General features: G+C 45.6%; 1 protein-coding gene across 3 annotated transcripts in view; it reads left to right on the top strand.

Moving 5' to 3' along the window:
- Positions 1 to 7,165: 7,165 nt before the first annotated feature.
- Positions 7,166 to 19,521, top strand: part of Osbpl6 (oxysterol binding protein like 6) — a 159,305-nt gene continuing 146,949 nt past the window's right edge. For all 3 annotated transcript variants that reach the window (XM_075984812.1, XM_075984805.1, XM_075984804.1), the window contains exon 1: positions 7,166 to 7,300. The gene's annotated coding sequence lies outside the window, so the exon portion shown is untranslated. The remainder of the gene's footprint in view (positions 7,301 to 19,521) is intronic.

The following is a 19,521-nucleotide window of genomic DNA, read 5'->3' as shown; positions in this document are numbered from 1 at the left end:
TTAAACTGAGACTCATTCTTTGAGGTCAGCTGCCCTAAATGAAAGGGTTTTGAAAAGAGACTTGCTCATCTGATTTTGTTCTTTAAAATGTGACCTCTGGGAATCAGCTAAGGCATCTCACCACACCCCTATATGGCCCACTCAGCTAAATCATCTCACCACACCCCTACATAGCCCACTCCTTCCAGTAGGAGTAATGACTTTGGAGAGAGTCACGGGGAAAGAGGTCTGACTCGCCACAGGAGTACAGCATTTACTGTTAAGCTAATGTACTCATAGAGAAGGCTCACCTCCACAACACCATTGTGGACCGGGAACTGTAGAGTTCTTGGGGTTCAGAATGGTCTCTATGACTGAGCCAAGAGCAAGGCACTGGGTTTAGTCCCCACCCCAAACCAAAGCAAAGCAAACAAAGAAAACAACACTTGGGGAGTGGAGGAGGAGGTCCAAGAGTGTCTGTGTTGAGGACTTCATAGCAGGCCTCTGTCAAGAACAGAAAGAACACCGAGTCCTTGTTTTCTCGGCTTATCTGGAGGAAGGCGGGCTGGTCTAAGGAGAACTAATACAGTGACAAGGGAAATAAGAATCTGGCCTCTAGGCTGAGGAAGTGTGTTATAAGTCTCATTTGATCGTTAGTCTCCAGGAAAGGAAGGGTGTGTGTGTGTGTGTGTGTGTGTGTGTGTGTGTGTGTGTCTGTGTGTGTCATGGTCACCCTCAGGTATTGGCATCTCTGTCCGTCACTAGTACTACCTGGACAGAAAGGAGAAGGGCCACCATTTCTTCTCATCATCCTAGTGAACAATAGAATTGCTAATGGAATTTTGGGATCCCACCTGGGACACCAGGGGTTATAGGGGAAGCTAGGGTCCCCCTCTTGGGGTTCTTAGCCTCATTAATAAAGTATTTTTTTGAGAATAGACTCAAACAGAAGCTCAAGAACAATTTTATTAGCATTTAAAAGAAAAGCCCCCCCCACACACAGGATAGATGTGACTCTCAACAGCTCTCTGGAGAATGGAGCTGAGGAGTAGGGGGTGGGGCAAGCTGTGTGAGCCTACATGGAGGTCAGACATATGCCCAACCAGCATCCACATGGCAGGTCGCAAGTCTTTAGAGAAAGAGTTAGGAGGGCCAAAAATATTGGGAAATCCCATATGTTAAGGAAAACAAGCTTAGGAAAGGGGTGGAAAGAAGAAAGAACTTACTTTCCCAAATAGTTGAGAAAAGCCAGTAGACTTGCAAAGCTGTGGCCGACCGATTAGGTACTGCCCTAGGAATGGAGATTCTGGGCAGGAAAGTTAAAACATCAGTTGTCAAAACACTAGTCATTCCATCTATCTTGACAGCGTGACTTAAGGTGAGTCCTCCTTCCGGGGGAGTGGTCCCTGAGCCAAAGTGATTGACCTGGTCCAACGGGAAATGTCAGTTGGCCCGGAGATTCTATACTCTTGACCAGGGAACTTTTTCTACTCTCATCTAACGACAATAAGTCTCATTGATAAGTCATTCAAAGACCAGCGTGACCTAATCCATCAGATATCCAGCCCATCAGAAAAACCAAATTTGCGGCACCTGCCTAAAACATCGTTAATGCTATTACTCCTTACCGTAGCCTCCTGGAGCCTTGTCCCTGGACTCAAGAGCCCTCTTTCTGACCCCGTGCATGTTTCGGTACCTGCCCATTTCAACCCTCGCTGTGCCGAGACACGAGTCAAATATTCTCACTCCTCTGAATGAAGTCCTGTGGGCTGTGGCATCTCACAGTAAATTCAGAGTCCTCCCAGTGGCTTACAAGTCCTCCGTGGTTTGTCCCTTTGTCCATTCCTCCATCCAGTATGTCTACAGGGCAGACTGGGATGGGACTGGGAGCCTCCAGATGACCTCATCTCTTTAACGCCTGTGTTCAATTGTCACCTTCTCAGGACAGCCCTGATTCATTATTTTTTATCAACTGCTTATTTGACAATCCTTTTCCATCCCCGTCAATATGCTCTACTTCCTCCCCTTATTAGCTATGAGTTTCTGATTTATTGCATCATTTATTCATCTGTCGAGTCAATTGCTTATTGTCTCACTTTGCTAAAAGGTAAGCTCCATCAGGGCACATGTTTTTTTTTTTTCTTCCTCATATTAACTCCATTTCTATAATAGTGCCTAATTTGTGCAACCCATTCAAAAATACTTATTGAATTAAATCAATTGCTTCTCAACCTTCCTAATGCTGTGACCTTTTAATACAGTTCCTCATGTTGTGGTGACCCATGACCATAAAATTATTTTCATTGCTACTTCGCAACTGTAATTTTGCTACTGAGTCGTAATGTAAACATCTGCTATGCAGGATATCTGATAGGCTACCCCTATGAAAGGGTTGATTCACTCCTAAAGGAGTTGAGACCCACAGGTTGAGAACTGCTGAACTAACTAAGAGAACACATAGCTACTACGGTCCCCAGCCTTGACCAGGACAAGTTAGCCTGTTTCTGTACACTCAGCGGTACCTCAGTTCTTTACCCTTTTAGGCACTGAGTTAGGGCGGTCTGAGCAAATGGCTCACGCTGAAGTGGAGACAGTGGAATTCTCTAGGCTGGATCACCAAGTCCCTTGGGAGGAAGATGCCAGGGTGGGGATGAAGGATGTGAGGCCACGTGGCCGGGTTAGATTTCCGTGCTCACCAGAAAACACTCAGGTTCTTGATGGCAGTCTTCTTGGGGAGAATCGTTACACAAGCGTGATAGTATGTGAGATTTAGGGGACGCTGTACTTCTGCTGGGGGTATGTGTGCACATGCAAAGCCACCATCAAATCTGTCCAGCAGGCTGGAAGAAAGGCTAGAGAAAGGCTCCCTGCAACCGGAAGTACTAGGGAACACTGCAGCCCTCAAGAACTCATTGTTTCAAAGAAACTCATGTTTCCTTTGCTTTTCTAACTATGCCCCTTGATATTGTAAAAATCATGAATTTGGGTTTTATATTTATTTATTTATTTTGAAGAAGGCTTTCTTATTTTATTTATTTATTTATTATATATACAGTGTTTTGTCTATCTGTATGCTTGCTGGCCAGAAGAGGGCACCAGATCTCATTACAGATGGCTGTGAGCCACCATGTGGTTGCTGGGAATTGAACTCAGGACCTCTGGAAGAGCAGTCAGTGATCTTAACCTCTGAGCCACCTCTCCAGCCCTGAATTTGGGTTTTAAAATTATATTTTTGGAGCCGGGCAGTGGTGGCGCACGCCTTTAATCCCAGCACTCGGGAGGCAGAGGCAGGCAGATCTCTGTGAGTTCGAGGCCAGCCTGGTCTACAAAGGGAGTTCCAGGACAGGCTCCAAAGCTACAGAGAAACCCTGTCTCGAAACACCAAAAAAAAAAAATTATATTTTCGGGTAGGAGTGTGTACTGGTCTTGCAGAGGACTCGAATTCTGTCCCAGCACCCACATTATAGTGCCTCAAACTTCCTGAAACTCCAGCTTCATGGCGGATCTAATGGCTCTGGCCTTCATTGTAACTGTATTTACATGCGCATTCCTCCAAATACACACCCGTGCACACATGCACACACACACGTGCGCACACACACAATATAATCACATTTATTTATTTATTATTTCATGTGGTTCTCCCTGGGGGATGTGTGGGCACATGAATGCCATGCACGCATGTGGAAGTCGGAGGACAACTTTATGGACGTTGGTTTTCTCATTATGTGGGTCTCAGGACAAACTCGGGTCATCAGGTTTGGTGGGTGGCAAGTGTCTTTACCCACACTTTGCTAGCTTTGATACATTTGTTGTAAAGACCACTTTCTAGTTAGGCGGTGGTGGCGCAAGCCTTTAATCCCAGCACTTGGGAGGCAGAGGCAGGCGAATCTCTTGAGTTTCTGGCTTGGCCTACAGAGTAAGTTCCAAGACAGCCAGGGCTACACAGAGAAACCCTGTTTCAAGAAGCCAAAAGAAACAGCAAACAAAAAGCTCACTTTCTTAAAAGTAAATTTAAAAGGGAATGCTCATTTATATGTTTAAATTTGCATCAAAATGAGAAACTCAGAATTTGTCAACAGCTGGGAGAAGATACTGGTCAGAATTTTCCAATTGATGTTTGATTTATTTTCTATTCTGGAAGCCAAAATGATGTCCCACCAAATGTAAAATAATTGTTCACTTTGATTATGTGATTTACTAACACAGGCTAATTTACTAATAATTGCTGAATAATTATATGGTGTCAAAGCTGAATCTTCTCTGTGAACCAATACAATGTCAAACAATGGATAATTTTGCCTCTTGTTTCAAGCACAGTTAGAGTGGCAAGCCCCGTTTCTCCTTGCTTCTCAACAGCTATTTGTCATAATTGCTCCCATTGCAAGATGGAGGCACCTCAGCTCTGGCTTGAGATCCTTGCAAACAGGGTGTCACTGGGGTTTCAGCAACAGGGAGTGTGTCTGGAATGAGGGAATTTATCACGGGGGGGTCATCTTCACACTTATGGGAGATGAAGAAGTGTAAAAGAGGAGTCGAAGGACTGGAGACCACACAGGTAAGGGAGTCCAAACTGGCCGGGAAATCAGACACCTGCACACATCCTGCTGCTATCGAGGGGCCAGTGAAGGGACCAGACATCCCCAGAAAGCTTGGGCATCCTGTGACTGCCACCTCCGGTGAGTCTCTATGAAGTCTGTTAGCTGGCTTGTGATCCTTCCATGGACCACACCCTGAAAGGGGGAGGAGCGAGGGCAGAAACTCTCATCCATCTTTTTAATCCATTGCAAACGGCATTAATCAATGATGACTTGAGATGTAGTGTCCACTGTGTTGTTTTTGCCTCTGAAATATCCGACAGCCCTATGCTTCTGCCCATATTGACAAGCAGACTTGTAAGCACCCAGGAAAAGAGATCTGTCACTTGAAGAACTGTTCAGCCCAAATACAGCATTCTGACGTCAAAGCATGGGATTTCTTTCTCCGGCACACTCCAAAAGGGCCAGATAATTCACTAGCCAAACAGCTGGGCCAGTCTCAGCTTCAAGGCTCACTTCCGGATTTCCTCATACACGAGGCCTAGGGGTTGTATCTTTCAGGGAAGCCTTAGCAAGCACATCAGCCTTCAAGCAAACCCAAGCCAAAACAGCACGCGATAAAAGCCTTCAATGGAAGTGGACGTGTGAGCTGGATGGCTGACGGTGGGGATGGTGTTGATTCACAGAGGCTCTGTTCATTTGCATGTAATGGAATTACAGGATTAATAGCACTGGGGGTTTAAGAACATCCTTATCCTTCTTCACAGAAAACGTCCCTCTCTGAAACAAATAAAGGGGTGGATTCCGGGAGTAGAGGTCCTTTTAGCTAACGTCCAACTTGTGACCTAAGCTCCAGTGAGAATATACATGTAAAGAAAGTGATACTCCCTGACACTTTCCAGAGCAAGAGCACTGCCATGATTGGAGGATGGTGAAAAACCCGTTCCTCATAGGTAAAGTGATACTCCCTGACACTTTCCAGAGCAAGAGCACTGCCATGATTGGAGGATGGTGAAAAACCCGTTCCTCATAGGTACACATCTCTGCCAGTCTGAACTTTGTAAATACTGGGATCCACAGAGTGGAAGAAACTGCCTTGAAATGCGGCTCTGTGCACATCCAGCCCGCTTTAACCCACCCGCTGTCCGAGATGGATCGGGTAGTGCCATGACAGCTTATTTGACCACTAGTCAGCAGGACAGGCAGGAGACGTTTCTGATGGATAAAATTTGTTTGCCCAAATATTGCTATGGAAGAGGATGGCAAACACGCATGCTTTCTGATGAGTAACTGTAAGGTGTGGGTTTTGGTAACTCCCCAAGTCCCCTGATAGTGTATGATTTGCCGATAGGGGTTATGGGAACATTTTTGAGAGGACATCGTTAGGTGAAGACTGGGAGTTCTCTTGTCTCCCATGCTCTGGTATTTTTCGTGTATTATGCCTGTGTCTGTGTGTAAAAGCTGTTTGAATAGAGTTTCGGCCACTGGGACCGGTGGAAAAGGGGACTATGTTGGAGTAAAGTTTGGCAACCTAATGGCTCCCTTGGGGAGACTGTCTCCACACGGAGGAAACTTGGGGGGAGACTGCCATGTGTCACAAGGTCCAGCATTTGTTATTTTATGACAGTTGTTACTCAAGATGGAAAAAGTTAATCCCCAAAATGAGACTGGAGATACAAGAGCAATTATCTGTAGACAAGAGTGCACATAGCTACATTGTATCAGCACAACTGTGAAATGCCATCACTACTATCCCAGTAGGGGGCAAGATCTTCAGGGCACCGTCCCCCTTTAAAGGGCTTTCCCTCTCCTGCCCCATCCAATTCAGAACAGCTAGAGCCTCTAATAGTCCCCGTTTGGCCCAGTTCTCTAGCTTTGTCCCCTTGAAGTTGTTGATGACAGAAATGTCTTGATACGGGAACATTCTTCAATTATCCCTTTACAGAAGAAACGTCTGTGCAAATATTTAAACTACCTCGTCCCTCCGTGCAAATTTGCCTTTAGATCAATCTGGTCTTGGACGCATGCCAGGAATAGTTTAAGCATGGAAGTTTCTAGGTGGAAAGGGTGTACTGCACCGACACTGCGGGGCTTTGCCAGGGGCTTGGAGCCTTTGGTTCTTCCTTCCACACACTCCGATTGTCCCTCTGGGACTGGGAGTTCGCGGGACAGTCGGCACATAGTGTTTGTTTATAGAACGAGGCCTCAGAAGGGCGCCAGGGGCCAGAGGCTTGGTCTTACTGAGCCGAGGCCGCCAGGCTGCGGTTCCCGGGTGAAGCCCTTTCCCACCGTTCCCTGGCCTGAATGCCGCAGTCTTTCCCGGCCTCTCCTCTCCCAGGACTCGCACCACTGCTGGACTGGACTCGCGGGAGGATCGCCCGTCCTGAGCAGGTTCTGCCGGGTGACCAATCTCTGTACCCCTCGGGTTCACGAGGACGCCTGCCCAGGACCAGACAGACACTGGAGCCCGCCAGGAGCGGGTGCGGTGGGCACGCAGCTGGACAACCCCGGGCCCGCGGGATCGATCTGGGCTGGCGGGTGAACAGGAGCCGGGGGGCGGGGAGCCCGGAGCGCCGCCCCGCCAGAGCGCCCCGCCCGTGGGAGAGGAGGGGCTGCGGCGCGGAGGACCACTGGAGGCGCCGCGCGGCCGCCGCTGTCCGCTCTGGAGACCGCAGCTCGGCGCAGGCGGCGCCGGTCCCTGCGCCTCCGGAGCCTCCGCCAGCCAGCGCGCCGAGCGGATAGCACGGGCCATCTCCCACGGCGACCTTCCGCTCGCCCTGCAGGTAAGTGTCTCTCGGCCTCTGGGTGGATACCCCGCGCCAGCCGCGCGACCCAGGGGCATTGTGCGCGTCCGGAGGGCCGAGGACCCTGGTGATAAGCTGGTGGGCAGCCGCAGCCCCAGGCCCCCGGAGGCATCGCGGACCCCAGAGGCTCCCAAGCTGGGTAGCGCGGAAGCAGAGGAGGCCGAATAGGTCCCCGGTGCTGCCAGAGTGGGAGGGGGTACGGTGTCACTGTCCCTGCTCGCCGCCCGCCCTCCGTTCCCGCGGCTGCCCGGGAATTCGGCTTCCTGGTACACACGCATCCTCCCCGCCCCCCGCGCGCAGCTCTGCACCCCCTGTGCCCGCACCCTCAGGCCGGCTGGCTGGGAATGGAAGTAGGGGCCGGGAGGACTGATGTAATTGTCGGCGGAGAACCGAACCGGTGCGGATGAGAGCGCCCGCGCCCGCGCGAGCTGACGCCTACGTTGCACCTTTCAGGGAATCCGGGGAGCCGCGGGCAGTGGCCGGGCAAGTTGTGCAGCGGGTTTGGTTGTGCGCGTGCACTGCGGACTGCCCTCGTGGGCGCTCCTGGCTAACCCAGGCTAGCGTCCCTGCAGCCCTCCCTGCAGCCTGCGTCCACGCTCACGGCCCTAGCTACCTTCTCCGGTTCAGATCGGGACAGGGTTTGCATTGCAGTCAGGACGTGCTTCCCCTGCGTCGAGCTTGGAGCTGCCCGCAAATCGAGTCGCCGGGGACGCTTGGGGGAGGAGGGATGGGAAACCTGGGGAGGAAGCTGCGGAGAACTAATGGCACCCGCAGATTTATAAAAACCTCTTCTGTCTGCATACGCACCGCAAGCCACGTTTTAAGCTGCTTTGGAAAGTTATGGGCAGATACTGATTTTGTGACGATTCTGTGATCTATCTACCTGGAAGGTTGGTGAAACTAGAGACCTAAAGCTGGGGGAAGCATTACATAATGGACATGAAGCAAATGACAGAAACTAAGCGGATTTACCGGTTTGCCAAATTATTTCTCGCTTCTGGACAGAAAGTCCTATAAGGCTTTTTGGAAAATAATTTCCATTTTGGAGTCATTAGGCAAGATTTAATAAATCATACATTATATTTGATTGCAGTTTCTCCTGATTAACAAAATATATTTTGAACATCTTTTCTTAAATTGAAAAATTGCGTATTGATTGGTAGCTATGATACAGAGTTAAGAAATGTATTCTTCAAAGGAAATTAAATTTTTCACTTTAAGACTATAAAACTTTGCTTTTCTCTATTTTAGTTTTTCATATATATCTATAGATTTCCCTTCTGCGCCCCCATCCCCCTTTGCTTTGAGGCATTTCCGCAGCTTTGGATACTGCGAGTTCACGATGTTGATATTCCTATCTAGTGTTACAGCATTGCAGGTGCAAAGACCAATAATAAATGAATCAGAAGACCTCGCGGTAACTCTGGGAACGAGCAGGTTCCCAAGGTCGAAGGGAAGATGCTGTGTAACTCAGCTATAATCACCTACAGAGAATGTGCATGCCTCATTGGGTTACAAGGAAGGCCCTGATTGGTGGAATTATTCCTGGTATTGGCTTCCTGATTTAGTATATTTTACCCAAGTAAATATTTTTTTAAAGTTATCAGGATATGTTGAAATGTAAAACCTTTGCTTTTTACCAACCCTAAAACCTCTTGCTTTTGGCCAGATTTTCAGTTGTTGTGATGGGAACTTACTTATACATTCAGTGGCTGGATTGCTTTTGGGGAGACTGCTTTTTTAAATGGTGATGAGTTATCAGTTGTATCTTGCTTTTAGTATCTTGTAGTTCTGTTGGATTCCACAAGATCGTGTAACAGATGTTGTCTTATCTCTAATTGAACCTCATATGAATTTTACTCTTCCTTACGTTAATATTACTCCAGTAAGAAACAGAGTTTGCCTGGTGGTGGTGGCAGCGGCAGCAGCACACGCCTTTAATCCCAGCACTCCAGAGGCAAGGGTGGGCGGATCTCTGTGAGTTCGAGGCCAGCCTGGTCTGCAGAGCGAGTTCCAGAACAGCCAAGGTTACACAGAGAAACCCTGTCTCCCCCCACCTCCACCCCCCGCCTCAAAAAAGTCTGTCCAAGATGAAATGCTTTTGGTGAGAAGTTGGTTGGAGTGCTATCGATGAAAACAGACTCACGTGAAACTAAAGTGGACAAAAGTTTAATGTGGTCACTCATGAAGTTATGAAGACTAGGGAGATTTCATTTTATTACGCTGCTTGGTTAACTAGGATCCTGTGATCATTCAGTTGATAATTTCTCAGCAAGTCCCTATTCTGTTGAAGACACTAGTCTGCGTTCTGTGGGAGATATAAAGGATTCCCCTGCCCTCATGAATAATTTTTTTTTGGTTGTTGTTTCCTGAAAAGGTTAAGTAATATACTTTAAAGTCCTGGACAAAAGAGTTTTCTGTTTCTGTTTTTATCTTTTTGAATTGCTCCCTTGACTCTGTGTCACCATGCTGTGTGTAGCTAATTGACTCCCACTGCTGTGCAATATCCCATCCGTGCCTTGTAACTGTGTTTGTCTGATCTGCAGCCAGTGGCCCCTTTCTTTTGCATTAAAAAAATTGCACTATTTTTCCTGAGGTATGCGTGTAAATGTTTCTCCTGGGCAGATGCCAAGGGATAGGATTGCTGGGTTGAAGAGTGGTGTCTGAATTCCTAAATATCATCATATTATATACCAAGACTGCTGTGCTAGCTTACCTGGGGAAGTCAGCGAGACAAGCTAATGGATAAGCAACTGCAAAAACAAACAACAACAAAGCCAACCAACCAAAAACACAAACAAAACAAACCAAGAAACAAAAAATCCCAGTTTTTACATATATATTCTGACACACACTGTTTTCTTTTCTTTTCTTTCTTTTTAAAGAAAAGCAGTGATGAACATTAAGCTTCCTCCCAAGCTTAATGTTCATCACTGGTTCAGCGGGTAAAGGCCTGTTGCAAATCTGATGACCTGAATTTTATCTACAGCATCCACGTGGAAGGAAAAGAACTGCTCCCATAGGATGGCCTTTGACCTCTCTACTCAAGCTGTGCCGCACGTGCCTATAAACAGATGAACAAACAATTAAAATGTTTAGAAAGGGGTGTGGTTGTCTTTTAGGAGGATCAGGGAGGTGACTACAGGCTACACACAATGATCTTACGTAGGTATGGTGATGAATTCATACAAAATCATTATATTTTTAAAAGGCAAAGCAGAGGATCTTGGAAGAACTGATGATGGTGTTTTAAAATTCTCAGGGAAAAGAAAACAAGGTTAGTAGGGCTGCCACACAGCAGGCTCCTCTGTCAAGACCCAGATGTCACTTGAAGGACAAGAAGCTGTCCCTTTGTATAAGCATGAATTGCCAAGAGTTGGCGTAGGACATTGGCGGGAAGCATGGGCAGGAAGTGGTCCCACTGGGAAGAGGACCATGTAGAACTATGGAGATGTGTGACCATGGAGGAGGGAGACATTGACAGTTTTCCAATAGTGAAATACTCCAGATGCCCAGGGGATGATGGGTAGAAGTTAGGAAGAGAGGTTCAGGGCAGGAGCCCTGGCTGTCTGAGAGTTCTCAAGTTCGGAGCAAATGAAAAAGGGTTCATGTTAAATCACTGAAAAGGTGATCTAGGGCTTGTGACCTTAGATCAGTCAGAGATATTTGGCTAAAGAAACTGGTGGGGTTTCAGATGTCGAACACGGAGTTAGTAGATGCCACACACATGAACACATGACCTAGGAGCTCTGAGGAGTGGCGAGGACCCTCGGCACTGAAGGACGGCACCCCCTGAGGTATCTGAGCAGATGTGGGAAGGTCGGTGACGGCGACAGAGGACTCGTTTGTATTGTGTGTCTGCTAACGTAAATGCAGTAAATTCACTAAGGTTGCGTGATATGTCAGGATGCACGGCGACATTGATTCAGAGTCGAGAGAGCCCTGGGCTTACATGACAAGCACTGGCTAGGAAGGACCAGCCACCCGCGGTGTGTAAGGCGAGGGTGGGGCTTGTACTGCACACCTGGAGTGAGGATGCTAATAACCACCTCACAAGGTCCCCGATAATGTAGTAGGCTCAGAAATAGGAACCTTTAGGTCTGCTTTCCTACTGTTCCTCATTGAATATTACCAAGCACACACACACGCATGCATTTTTTTCTCATTATACCTCCTTGACAAATATACAGCCGCCCTCTGGAGTTCTGTCCTAAGAGTGTTGCTTTGTTCTCCTTTGGAGACAAGGTTACCGGCTTTTGATTTAGTCCTTTGTTCTGTTTTGTTTTGACAGGCTCTCTCTGTAAAGTTCAGTTTGGTCTTGAACTAACGTGGCCCAAGCTGACCTCAGACTCAAGATCCTTCTGCTCCAGCTGTAGGAATATTAAGGTTATAGCCATTTCTAGACTGGGCGTTCTACTTATGAGGCTATTTTGGGATAAGATATAATGTCACTTTGGCTGCATGTCACTGTGACAAACACTGTAAACAAAAAGCCTCTTAGGGAGGAAAGAGTTGGTGTGGATTCCACTTCTAAGGCACAGCCCATTGCAGAATAGGAGCTAAGCAGGGGCGTGAAGCAGAAAACACGGAGAAGCGCTGTGTGCTAGCGCGCTGTATGCTAGCTCACTCACATGGTTGAGCTCTGCTCAGCTTTCTTACATAGCCCAGGGATGGTGCTGCCTGCAGTGGGCTGGCCCCTGAAGCATCCATTAGCGATCAAGACAGTCCCCCACAGACATAGCCACAGACCAGTCTGACCTCGGTAGTTCCTCAGTTGAGGCTTTTGAAAGTTGACAATTAAAATTAGCTGGGACGCTTGCCTTTTGATGTTGTTTTCAAATATACGAAGCAAATATTCAGGCAGTAGAAATAGTTGTGTTTTTGTTGATGCCTGAATGACTCACTGTAAGTTGGCTCCTAGATGTTCAAGCTCACAGGGCTGTAAGAATAAGAAAGTGAGTCAGGGTTAAGATTTTTAACCCTTCTTGTTATATATATTCATGTATGTATTTATTTATTTATTTTTAAAATTATTTATTTATTTATTATGTATACAGCATTCTGTCAGTGTGTATGCCTGCAGGCCAGAAGAGGGCACCAGACCCCACTACACATGGTTGTGGTTGCTGGGAATTGAACTCCAGACCTTTGGAAGAGCAGGCAATGCTCTTAACCTCTGAGCCATCTCTCCAGCCCCTCATGTATTTATTTATATATTTCCTCTCTTTCTTTCTTTTTCTCTTTTCTGACCAGAAAATGAAAAATGTGAGTATATAGTTTTTAGTGTTTACTCCATTTTTAAAAGTTTTATTTTCGTTTATGTGTATGAGTGCATTGCATTCATGCATGTATGCGTACCCCAGAAAAGCCATGGGATCCCCTGAAGCTGAAGTTATGGATGGTTGTTAGTTGTCACATGGCTGTTGAGAACCAAGCCAGGGTCCTCTGCAGGAGCAGCAAGTTCCTAACCACTGAGCCAACTCTTCAGCTCCAAGAGTTTGCTTTTTGGACAACCATCGTCCCATCTTTTGTTCAGTAGTGGGAGAGCACAGCAGCAAGTTAGGTTCTCTTGTGTTGACTGTTCTGTCTCATTTCCTTGGCATCCTCCTTCTTTATGTCAGTGTGCACCGGGGCTGGGCATGGGACCTTAGCGTCTAGGTTTTGCCACCCTTTCTGTGGCCTTGAGACAGACCTGTCCACCTTTTGAAACCTGTTAGAGGATGGAGAATTACACTCATTTATTTTTAGAATCCACCCCCTGAAGTCAAACCAAAAATAAACTTGGCCTCAATTTCTAGTGGTAGGTGCTACTTCACATGCCCTAAACTAGTTTTATTGAATTATTTGTATTGTGGTGCTGGGGACAGCACCCAGGACCTTGTATGTTAGGTAAGTGCTCTACCACTGAGCTACATCCTCAACTCCTTCTTCTACATTTGAAGAAGCTACTCGGATGCTCTAATACATAACACAGTTCTATCCCATATAGTACATGTATTAGCTACCTAAGTATCTAAAAGAACATTAAAGTAAACATATTTCATTGTGTGTTATTTCTGGAGATGAGAGTTGAGAGTCTGGGTTTATTTTAAATTATGACCATATTTTTGCTTTCTGTTTATCCATAGCAGCTAGACAAGCTTTTTGCATATTCTCACCCCATCAGGCAGCACAACTGAGCAGTGTTGATCGCATAATTTCCCAAGAATAGAGAGAGTGGCACGGTTGACTGGCATGTGGATTGTGGAAAGACATTAATGTATTCTTTTTGATCCCAGTAAATTTACAATTGAGGCAAGAGCTACAGGAGGGGGAGGAGGGAGACAGTCTGCAAGCGAAGCAAATGTAGGGCTCATGTCAAAGTCCCCTAGGAACACAGGGGAAGAGGACAGTGTTGACTCCAAGACTAGCAGGTAATGTAGCAGAAGGTCAGCAGAAGGGGATGGAGGTAGCTGCGACCTCTCCTGTCTCTCAGGATGTGCCAATGGGGAAATAAAAGTATAGACCTCAGAGGATGAAAGTCAGGTCTTTTGGAAACCACCTGGCTCTCCATTAAAGTAAAATCTTTAAATATCTTGGAGACCGTAAAAGAAATAACATTATGAAAAGAAACAGATGTAGCTCCGTGTGAGGGGTGGTCACCAGTCTAACAGGCAGAAGATAAGATGTATCATATCAGAGGCTGCTCACAGCATTCCTCATGGCCAAGGAGCTCTCATGTGTCAAGAAGAGAAAATGACTCATAACCTAAAGGAAAGGGCGAAGGAAATGAGGAAACCATTCATTTCACAGAAAATTAATTAGAAGTGGCACTTATAAATACAAAATCATGCTTTCTTCATTAGGGGAGAAATTCAAGCTTCCCTTATTTAATTTCTTGTATCGGCAAAAATCATGACATTTACTACATTATGATGGCAAGGCTTTCAGAAACCAGTGAGCATTGTGGCTGGGTGGACAGAATGGCAGGCGCAGCATCCAGGGACAGCGTCACTGGCGTTTCCACCCGAGTTAAACATGTGCTCTGTGGACCTCAACGGGTTGCTCTATTGCTACACTTGGCAGGATGAGCTTGCATACAGCATTGATTAAGGAAAAGTGTATAGGAAGTTATTATCCTGAACTGGTTAAGCTGGGCATCGTGGTGCACGCCTTTAGTCCCAGCACTTGGGAGGCAGAGGCAGGCAGATTTCTGTGAGCTCAAGGCTAGCCTGATCTAAAAACCTAATTCCAGGACAGCCAGGGCTCTGTTACCCAGAGAAACCCTGTCTTGAGAAACCGAATTAACCAAGCAAACAAAAAAACTGATAAATAGTTTGGGGCAGAAACAAAATTAAGCAAGACCACCTGACACAATGCTGTATGCAGAGATCTCTAGGCTAGAATAACAGAAACAGAGCAAGGCACAGGTTAGAAGATGACCTGTGTTACATATGAATTCAAGGCACTTTGTCTTGCAACTGTAAGGCTGTCCCATAAAAAACGAAAACTACAATTGCCTCTTGGGAAGAAAACATGGGGCTGGGGAGAATATGGAGGGACACTTATTTTCTTCCTGTGTGCCCTGTTATTCCTTTTAGATTGTTCAGTACAAGAATGTATTGTCTTTCAACTGATAAAAACATTCTAGGGGATCGTTTGCGCTGATCAGTTTTGTTGCGTAGCTGTCCGCAATGGGATTTTTGTTAGTGTGCATTGATTACACATAGTGATAGGCTTAATAAAGATATTTTTGTTCATGTACATCATGTATTTTGACCATATTCACCCTCTCATACCTTCTTACCCCCTGCCCTCATACTATTTTCTCATTTCCCCCAGACTCTCTTCTAACTTATGTCATACACACACACACTCACTCATGCACGCATGCACACACATACACACACATGTACATAGAAGTTTCTGTCCACCCAGTTCTGCAGCCGTTCTGTCCCAAAGAAACACATAGAGGCTTATATTAATTATAAACTGTTTGGCCTGTTATCTCAGGCTTACTATTAATTAGCTCTTACGACTTAAATTAACCCATAATTTTTATCTATGTTTAGTCACATGGCTTGGTACCTTTTCTCAGTAAGACAGTCTCATCTTGCTTCCTCTGTCTCTGACTGGTGTCTGACTCTCTGCCTTTCCTCTTCCCAGAATTCTCTTAGTCTGGTTGCCCCACCTATACTTTCTGCCTGGGTTACTGGCCAATCAGTGTTTTATTACACCAATAATCTTTACAGTGTACAAATACATTTCCCCCCCCACACACACACACAAATACCCAATGATTTATATATGAAGTTTAAAAATAGAGGATGAGAGAAAGCTTGAAGTATTTGTGTATTTATCTTTCTGGCTCTGGCTTATCTTGTTTACTCTTAGGATCTGCAGATGTATCCATGGTCTTGCAGGTGGTATCATTCCGACCTCCCTTAGACTGGGCAAACCTCTGCGGTGTATACATGTTTCTCTGTCTGTTCATCTGGTAGTGACTAAGGCTGGTTTCAGAGCTTGGCTGTTGTGAGTTCTGCTACAGAAAATTTTAAAAAAGTGCATGTGCAGGTGTCTGCACAGCACACTGACTTAGTTTCTCTGGGTGTGTTGGCCAGGAGTGATATCGTATGGTAGTTCTATATTTGGTTGTTTTGAAGAACCATATGCTAGCCAAGATCATAAAAAAAAACCCAACTGTGTGTAGTATATGGGTGTGTACAGATGTTCATGTGTGGGCCGAACATGCATTTGTTTGCATGTGTGGAGATCACAGGTGGATGTTAAGTGTTTGCCCCTGTCATTCTCCACCTTATTAAATTTGAGGCAGAGTCTCTCACTGAACCTGGAGCTCACAGACCAAGCCAGTCTAGGGATCTGCCTATTTCCCACTCTTTTCCCTCCTCTTTTCTCTCTTCTTCCACATTCCAGACGTTTGATATTTATTTTTAAAAATGTAATCACTATTATTTAGTGTGTGTGTGGTTCTTGTGTGTATGTGTATGACTGTGTGTGTGTGTGAGAGAGATATGTGTGACTCTGTGTGTGTAACTGTGTGTGTGTGTGTGTGTGTGTGTGTGTGTGTGTGTGTGTGTGTGAGAGAGAGAGAGAGAGAGAGAGAGAGAGAGAGGTGTGTGTAGGCAATTTGTTCAAGGGGTGGAGTGCCTTTGCCTTCTGAGCCATCTTGCCAGCCCCTTAGCATCTCTCTGGAGGGTGGTTAGGGATTTGATGCTAAATGTCTTCTGGGTCTTCTGTTCAGAAGGAAGTAGATTTTCTTGTGTAGGTTTGGGCTCTGCCCTGCTGTTCTTGGGCTTTCCTTTGAGTCTTCATCTTTTAGCCACGTGTGAATAACCGCTCGGATGTCATGGAGAGCCCCAGTGGAGACTCAGAACTCTTAAGGAAGCAGTTGGGTTTCTTTTTTTTTCTCCGTTTTTAAAAATCCCTCAAACTAATCTTCTTTAAAGGCTTTTCCTAGAGCTAGACAGCCCTATCTATTCATTTTCTTAACTCCCACATCCATGTAAGTATTGCTCAGTATATAATTTTTGTTAATTGATTCCTATAAAAATTACTCTGTATACTGTTTGCTATTAGAATTGCTAATTATAGGTTTGTTTTATTTGTGTTTACTTTTTAGTCTTTGGGAATACTGGATTTAAAACATTTTTTGAAGCCTTTTCCTTACCCTTTAATGCAAACACATACCTGAATAAAGCAATACTGTGTGTCTAGTCTCATAATTTTCATTCTGGGGCAGCTGACAGTTATTTCTGTTTCTCCCCATGAGAAATGCTTCTAAAAACATTGAGAAAAAGTTATTTGAGGAAAATGTCTAACTATTCTTTGTGAGCTGGCCAACTGGTGAGAGATAACAAAGTTTAAGAATTTGGTTTCCAAGGCGGCAGTAAGGCTAATAAAGGTTAAATGCATTTCTTTAATATGCAGGTATTGCAACTCTTGAACAGCTTCAGTTTGGTTGCAGATGGGCTGCTTGACTCTTCTGCAAATCGATGACTTGAATTAAATTCAAGAAAAAAATCTTTTTCCTCAAACACATACAAATTTTAAAAATTATTTTATGTGTTTGTGTATGTGTGTGCATACACACATGCATATGCCCAAGCGTAAGTATGTGCATGCATGCAGTAGTCCACAGAGGTCAGAGGAGCATCAGATCCCCTAGAACTGCAATTATAGATGGCTGTGAGCAGTGTGGGTGCCAGGAATTGAACCTGGGTCCTTTGCAAGAGCAGCCAGTGCTCTTAACTGCTGAGCCATCTTTCCAGTCCTGTGGGTTGTTTTAAAAGCTGTCTGTAATTCATGTTGGAATCCTTTTCTCTCTCTTGTTTGCTAGCATCGATGTGGGGACCATCTTACCAACAGGGTGTTAGTAATCTCATTCTGAGGGTGCTGGTGGAGTGCTGTGTTCTTTGAAGATTGTTTATTGGTTATAGTTCTGTGAACTTTTCTGAAAGAGCTGAATTTATTCAGAATTCCAGAAAAGTATTGCTAAAATGCCTGATCATACAAACGTCACTGGATAGTCTCTGTTGAGAAGTACAGCTTAACTCACCGTTCTGACTTAAAGAGCTTAGAATCCTGGTTAGTATTCTAAAGAAAATATTGGTGAACTATTGGGAATTGTCAGACAGCTGATTCTCACAGAATGAGCTCAGAACGACAACTTAAAAGGAAAAGAACAGCCAGCCTTCAAAATAATGGTTCCTTGGGAATAACTCGGAGACTGTTTTTGTGACAAGCAGATGCCCCAAGCCTCTGCCTCCATATTTCCTTAGCATCTCAGTATGTAGTATTTGCCTTTCCAGCATGAACCAAATTGTGAAAGGGACTCAGACATCACCTGGTTCACCTTTCTCATTTTGCAAACAGGGAAACTGAGGCACAGAGAGTTGAGTGAGGTATTCAGACCCTGGCTTCTAAAGCATCGTGACTGGTGTGTGGTGCACAGTAGGTTTGGTTTGCAGGTATGTGTGCTGATGCAGGGGAATGCTGGCAGGGGTTCTTCCTATTCTGAGGTGTGTTTCTGATGGGTGGAGTTCACGGCGAGTCCCACATGTGTGCGGAGTTGCTGCTGTCCTACTGCTTTCTCAGGAGTGACATCAGCTTTAAAGTCAGGCCACACACTGGGCAGATATAGATAGAGCCCTCCGAGAATGGGATAACCTGGTAGATGGTGGATTGCAGCTATTAATCCAAGCAGTCCGACATGGCACCGAAGCACCTGCCTCTGGTACTGGAATCTTGCAATAGGGACTTCACCTCCCCTCCTGACCTTGGTGCGATTATTGTCAGATATTTTGCTTTCATAATAAATGGCACATTGAACTGTTGCTGCTTTCATTTGAACCATCTGTTATCTCTTAAGGTGAAGTAAATAACATTTTAAAACTATGTATTCATATAGCTACTATTGTATTCACCATCTATAGCGCCCATCATTCCTTTGCAGGTCTTTGCGTTCATCTGGAATCATTTAGTTTCTGTGTAAAGGATTTAAATGCAGTTGTAAAACACACACACACACACACACACACACACACACACACATGTGCATGCGCACATGCACACACACTCTCCACACACACACTTACACACTCTCTCTCTCCACATACACACAGTGTGTGTATTTCTGGAGGGATAGGAGTTGGCACATTTTCTTTCTGCCATGATTTATCCAGATTTTATCCTTCCTTTTTCTTCCCCTCTCTGTGTTTGGGAACTCCACTTCATGCTAGTCTGCTGGGCGTGGCCTTGCCGGGAATTGAACTCAGGACCTTTGGAAGAGCAGGCAATGCTCTTAACCACTGAGCCATCTATCCAGCCCCTGAATGGCTGTTTTCTTTACTCGCTCTTTAGCTCTGTTAGGAGGGTAAATCAGTTCCTGTCATGCTTCCTCTTCGCCAGAGGCAGATCTCCCAAAGAGTGGAGGTAGGCAGAGGAGTAAAGTTGGGGCTGAGGGGTGGGGTTAAAGTTAACACAGCCCGTGCAGGGTAGATGCAACACAATTTATCAGATAACCTAAATGGAGACTTTCTCAACTGTGTTCAGATACTGTTGAGTGAGATACAGTGGGTGAAATGTCCTGAAACACCAGAGGCGATCGTAGGTGCTTGCAGTCTACTGGTCATTGCTGTGGGGCAAAGGAGTCCCTGAACTCTGTATCTTGGTTGTCTAGTAAGTCTTAGCCTCCTCCTAAC

The sequence above is a fragment of the Microtus pennsylvanicus genome, chromosome 9 (assembly GCF_037038515.1).
Source record: "Microtus pennsylvanicus isolate mMicPen1 chromosome 9, mMicPen1.hap1, whole genome shotgun sequence".
Lineage (NCBI taxonomy): Eukaryota > Metazoa > Chordata > Mammalia > Rodentia > Cricetidae > Microtus > Microtus pennsylvanicus.
The sequence above is the reverse complement of the archived record's forward strand: the minus strand, read 5'-3'. Positions and strand labels throughout refer to the sequence as shown.